Genomic DNA, 6,043 nt, shown 5'->3' with positions numbered 1-6,043 from the left:
AAGCAAAAACTGGTAGAGGTGGATGAATTCTGTTATTTGGGAAGCAAGATAACTAGCTCGCGGCTGAGCTTTAAGCCACCGAGTGCGTCCACCGGGTTGCGGATGGTGGGTCAACCTCTAGATATAGAGGTTAGCTGCGATATAAGCAAGTTTACTTGTCTTAGATCTTAACTCAACTGTATAAAACTATCTGCGATATGTACTCAACAGGAGATTTACCTAGTGACTTCGAGAAGAACATCATTCCCATACCCAAAAAGAAGAGAGCTGAGAAGTGCGAAGAATTTAGGACCATAAGCCTGACGACACATGCGTCGAAGATTCTGACAAGAATCATTTACAGGAGAATTGAACGAAGAGCAGAAGAATTCCTGGATGAGGACCAATTCGGATTTAGGAAAAGCAAGGGCACAAGGGAAGCAATTTTGGCTCTTAGGATGATCATAGAGAAGAGAATGGAGAAAAACAAACCAACCTTCATAGCATTTGTCGATTTAGAGAAGGCCTTTGATAACGTGGAATGGAATTCAATGCTTAGAATTTTGAAAGAAATCGGCGTACTCTACAATGATCGTAGAATTATTCATAGTTTGTATAAAAACCAAGTAGCTGTGATCAAATGTGGACCAAACGGTGCAGAAGCGAGAATAAGAAAAGGGGTGAGACAAGGTTGTGCGCTTTCCCCCTTAATTTTTAAATGTTTACATAGAGAAAGCCATCAACGAAATCAAGCAGAAAGCTTCGGGTGTCAATATCCACAGAGAAAAAATTAGTATGCTGCGATTTGCTGACGACATAGCAGTCATAGCCGAGACAGAGAAGGATTTGAAGAAGACGTTGACAAACATGGAAAGGACAATTGCCAGGTATCAGCTGAAAATCAACAAAAAGAAGACTAAGATATTAGTTTGCAGTAAAAGAGAGGAGGCTAAAACAAACATCAACCTAGGAAAGCATAAGCTTGAAGAGGTGAATGAGTTCTCTTACCTGGGAAGCCGAATTACCAGCGATGGACGGAGCAAGAAAGAAATACACAGTAGAATAGTGCAGGCGAAGAGGGCTTTCTACAAAAAGAAGAATCTTCTTACAGCTGAAAATACCAGCATAGAAGTAAGGAAACAATTCATCAGATGCTACATATGGAGTATGTTTCTCTATGGAAGCGAGGCTTGGACGTTGACAGCAGCAGAGAAGTCAAGAGTGGAAGCATTCGAAATGTGGTGCTACCGAAGAATGATGAAGATAAAATGGATTGACCGTGTGAGTAACCATGAAGTGCTAAGGAGAGTGGGAGAAAAGAGAAGCCTCCTAAAAACATTAAGCAGAAGAAGGGACAACTTAGTTGGCCACATTTTGAGGCACGATGGTCTGATGAAGACAATCGTTGAAGGACAAATGGAAGGGAAAAAGGGCAAGGGACGGCCCCGAATGAGTTATATCGGACAGGTTATAAAGGATGTAAAAGAGAATAAATATATAGCTATGAAGAGATTAGCGGATCGGAGAGAGAAATGGAGAGCTGCGTCAAACCAATCTTAGGATTGTTGACTAATGATGATGATGATGAAGATAACTAGCCACGGATGAAGGAAATTACAAGCAGAATACCCCAAGCGAAGAGAGCATTCCACCAAGAGAGAGACCTGCTAACAGCGGGGAACTTAAATTTGGAAGAAAAGAAACTATTTATAAGAACCTATATTTGGAGTATGCTCCTTTGTGGAAGTGAGGCATGATCAATGGCAGCAGCAGAGAAAGCAAGGATAGAGGCCATCAAAATGTGATACCCACTGCAGAAGAATAATGAAGATCAAATGGATATACCAAGTTAGTAATGAGGAAGTTCTAAGAAAAGTAGGAGAGAACAAAAGCCTCATAAAAACCTTAATAAGAAGATGGAGTAACCTTACAGGCCATATCTTGAGATTTGATCGCATGACGAAAACAATCATGAAGGTACAAGTGGAAGGTAAGAATGGAAAAGGAACATCTTGACCAAAATATATGGAACAGGTATAGAAGGATGTAAAAGAAAAGAAATACAAATTCAAGAAAAGATTAGCCGGTGGGAGCATTGAGTGGAGATCTGCATCAAACCAATCTTACGATTTTTGATCAGTGATGGAGAAGAATTTACTGACACATTACATTCATGATTCATAGTACCTTGTATAGCTACTTTTTAATAGGTATCTTGTCATAAAGCAAAGCACAAGTAAAAAATAAAAAGCCTCAGTGGCACAGCAAGGGGGGTTTTGGGGTATAACCCCCAGAGCTCAGAGAATTTTTTTTCATAAAAATATTTTAATGTGAAAAATTTTGCAATTAATATTAGGGGAACAGAGCTGTAAAATTCACCATTTTGAACTACAAATTTATCTTACAAAATTTTTGGGTGATGGCCCCTGAGGGTAATCCATACCCCTCAGTATTAATTGCAACTAAAACCTCCCCTAGCCTTAATTCCTAGCTGTGCGCCTGAATGTATGTGCTCATTAAAAAAATTAACAGTCCTCATTCACAGTACAATAAATTTTTTCAATCAACATAGATACTTTACTTTTACTTGCACATCAGTGCATAGTTATTTGTGCTAACTTTTCCCATGATACAGTTGTAAAATTTTACTCCCATGTCATATAAGAAACAACACAGAAGTCGCTGACAACTCTTTGTGAGTCGGTGACATCATCAGGGTTCTGGTTCATTGGCACATTAAGAGAGAACCGCACAATGAGGGATGGAATCCCTAAAAAGATTTTGATCAATAAGGAACCACACAAAGCCCATGAACAAGTTTGAGGAGTGGCTAAGATGCTGTTATCCAATGAGCATGGGTTTGTTATGAAATCTTACCTCCATAATGCTTTGTGCCTTTGATTTTCCATCGCTAATAGCTTGAGAAGTTCGTCAGATCGAAAAACGGAACATTTCTGGTCTCTTTATTTTTCAAGCTCCAACACAATAAACCAAAATAAAATTAAATACACCAACGGATGAAGTTCGCCATGAAAAAATATCTGACTCTGCCGGGATTCGAACCTGGATCTCCCGATTGCCGGTCAGGCGTGTTAACCAGTTCCACCACCAAGCCATTCTCTCAGAGCGAACTTCGGGAAGGGTTTTATCAAACAAGATGTGACGTCACAAGTCCACACTGTGGCACATGTGGCGAGGGTCGTGCTTACTAAGCCACTGCCGGGATGAAAAACCCTTATTTTGTCGCTGGTCTGCGACGACGAAATTCGACCGACGACAAAGCACGACCCTTCACCACATGTGCCACACACATGTGGACTTGTGACGTCAACATCTTGTTCGGTAAAACCCATCCCGAAGTTCGCTCTGAGAAAATGACTTGGTGGTGGAACTGGTTAACACGCCTGACCAGCAATCGGGAGATCCGGGTTCAAATCCCGACTAAGTATATTGCCAGTTCGGTGAATAAAAAATTATTATTATTATTATTATTAAGTCAAATATTTTTTCATGGCAAACTTCATCCGCTGGTTAATTTAACTTTGCACCCGTGCGTGTGACTGCATACAAAGTCACTTGTTCCTGCAGTGCCTTATAATAAAATTGGTGAATGAGCCAATTTCTTCTCCACCAATAAACTTCTTCATAAAGAGATTCTCATGGAGATTCACAAAACTTCTAATATCTCCAAACAGAAAATTTCAGGAACCTCTAGCGACCTACCAATTCTTGTCAGGGTAAGTTATTTTATGGTGACAATCTGATGTACTACATAAGGTAATGCCCTTGTGACCAAACCTATATTTAATTTTGGCCCTGCCAGGTTATGGCAAGCTGATCCTTGGCTCGTGTAGCGTCCTTGGACAAGTCATGAACTTGTAACTATGTAATTTGTCTGCTATTTCCTGTCCTTAAATCCACAGCAGCGCATTGCAGTTGCCAGGGGTGGACATCCCAAGTCCATCATCAGTTCCTTCCAGCAACTGCCAGCATAGGTAAATCCCTCACTTAACACTAATGGTATACATATTCAAGTACACCGGGAGTAGCCACGGTGATAACTTTTACGGAGTCACCCGCAATGGACAAATTGTGCGAAAAATCCACAGAGGAAAAATCAGTCGCCTTGACCGGGATTCGAACCCAGATCCCTCGATTTCCGGCCGAGTGCTTTAGCCAGTTCAGCTACCGAGGCGTCATTCTCCCCTGTGGAAATTTGTGGACTATACTGGACAAGGTGGTATGGACTGCTGAGCATATTATGCGACTAGCAGTGCACGTCATGCGCATGGTGCCACGGCCGGAGAGAATAGCCCAAACTTTGAACACGAGAGGTGTTCACTCTAGACTTATTCAAGTATACCGGGACTAGCCACGGTGATAACTTTTACGGAGTCACCCGCAATGCACAAATTGTGCAAAAAATCCACAGAGGAAATCGAGGGATCTGGGTTTGAATCCCAGTCAAGGCGAATGTTTTTCCTTGGTGGATTTTTCGCACAACTAAAGGTACACCCCAAAATATTAGGTGCGCAACTTAGTTCCTGCTGTTTGTTATTAGATGGCTCTAGCAGTGATTGGAGGTCGATTTCGACTTATCGGAAACATCATGAACCAAGCTTAGACATTTGGTACACAAGCCGCTTCTCGACAATGTTGAGTTTGTGTTGGCATCAAATCCTTATTGTTGCATGAAAATGTCTGAGTTATTGCCAAGTAACTGTGATTTGCAGGAAGAGTTGATTTTCTTCTTTTTTAATTCAAATAAAAGGGCGGTCGAAGCGCATCGAGGGCTCCATAAAGTTTTCAGAAATGCTGCAATAAGTTAAACAACTTGCCGTGATTGGTTCCATCAATTTAAAGACTGTCATTTCAATGTTGACAACCGTCCTAGTGAAGGAAGAACAAAAACCTTTGAAGACACTGAAATGGAGGCATTGCTCTATGAAGATCCATACCAAACTCAAGAAGAGCTTGCTTCAGCATTAGGAGTTACTCGCCTAGCCATTCTCAAGCGGTTGCATGCGATAGGAATGATTCAAAAGTAATGAACTTGGATATCTTATGATTTAAAGCCAAAGGGCATTGAACGACGTTCTGTCACCTATAAAAAACAGCTCTATCGTCAAAAAAAGAAAGGTTTTCTTCATCGCATCATGACTAGTGATGAAAAATGGATTTATTATAGAAACTTAAAGAGAAGAAAGTCTTCGGAACTGTGTAGTCATAGCTGTATGTCGTCAGTTCGGCCAATATTCACACTGCAAAGGTTATGCTGTGCGTTTAGTGGGACCAGGTTGGTATTATTTACTACGAACTGTCAAAACCACACAAAACCATTACTGGGGAACGGTATGGACTCCAATTGATGCAATTGAGCTGAGTACTGTGCCAAAAACGGCCACAATAATAGCAGAGGCACAACAAAATACCACATGACAATGCCCAAACTTATGTTGCCAAACCCGTTAAAACCTACGTGGAAACACTCAAATGAGAAGTCCTAACCCATCCGCTATATTCATCAGATACTGTACCATCCGATTATCACTGGTTCGGTTTGATGGCACATGGACAGGCTGATGAGCAGTTTCACTCACATGAAGACCTCAAAAAATGGCTTGATTAGTGGATAGCCTCATAAGATGACCTTTTCCCGCAATGGTACTCAAGCTTTGCCAGAAAGATGGGAAAAAGTTGTAGCCAGCGATAGAAAATACTTTGAGTAATTCATTTGTAACAATTTTTTTACAATAAAGTAGTGATTTCATTAATAAAACAGCAAGAACTTAGTTGCGCACCTAATATGTAGTATCATTTTAAGTGATATGTGTATTAATTGTGGTATACCTTACACTTATGGCCTTCATGGTTGACTTTTCTGATACTATTTTGGCACACAACTCTTGCAATCCTAGAGAAATCCAAGTGTATTACAATATGTATAGAATTATCCACAACATAAACTAAAATAATTAGCTGTGATTAACTCTGGAGCCAGCTGCAAAGAAGCAAGAACTGGGAAAGGAGTGAGACAAGAGTGTGCTGCGACCTCATTCATTTT

The sequence above is a fragment of the Ischnura elegans genome, chromosome 10 (assembly GCF_921293095.1).
Source record: "Ischnura elegans chromosome 10, ioIscEleg1.1, whole genome shotgun sequence".
Lineage (NCBI taxonomy): Eukaryota > Metazoa > Arthropoda > Insecta > Odonata > Coenagrionidae > Ischnura > Ischnura elegans.
Note: the sequence above shows the minus strand (reverse complement) of the source record.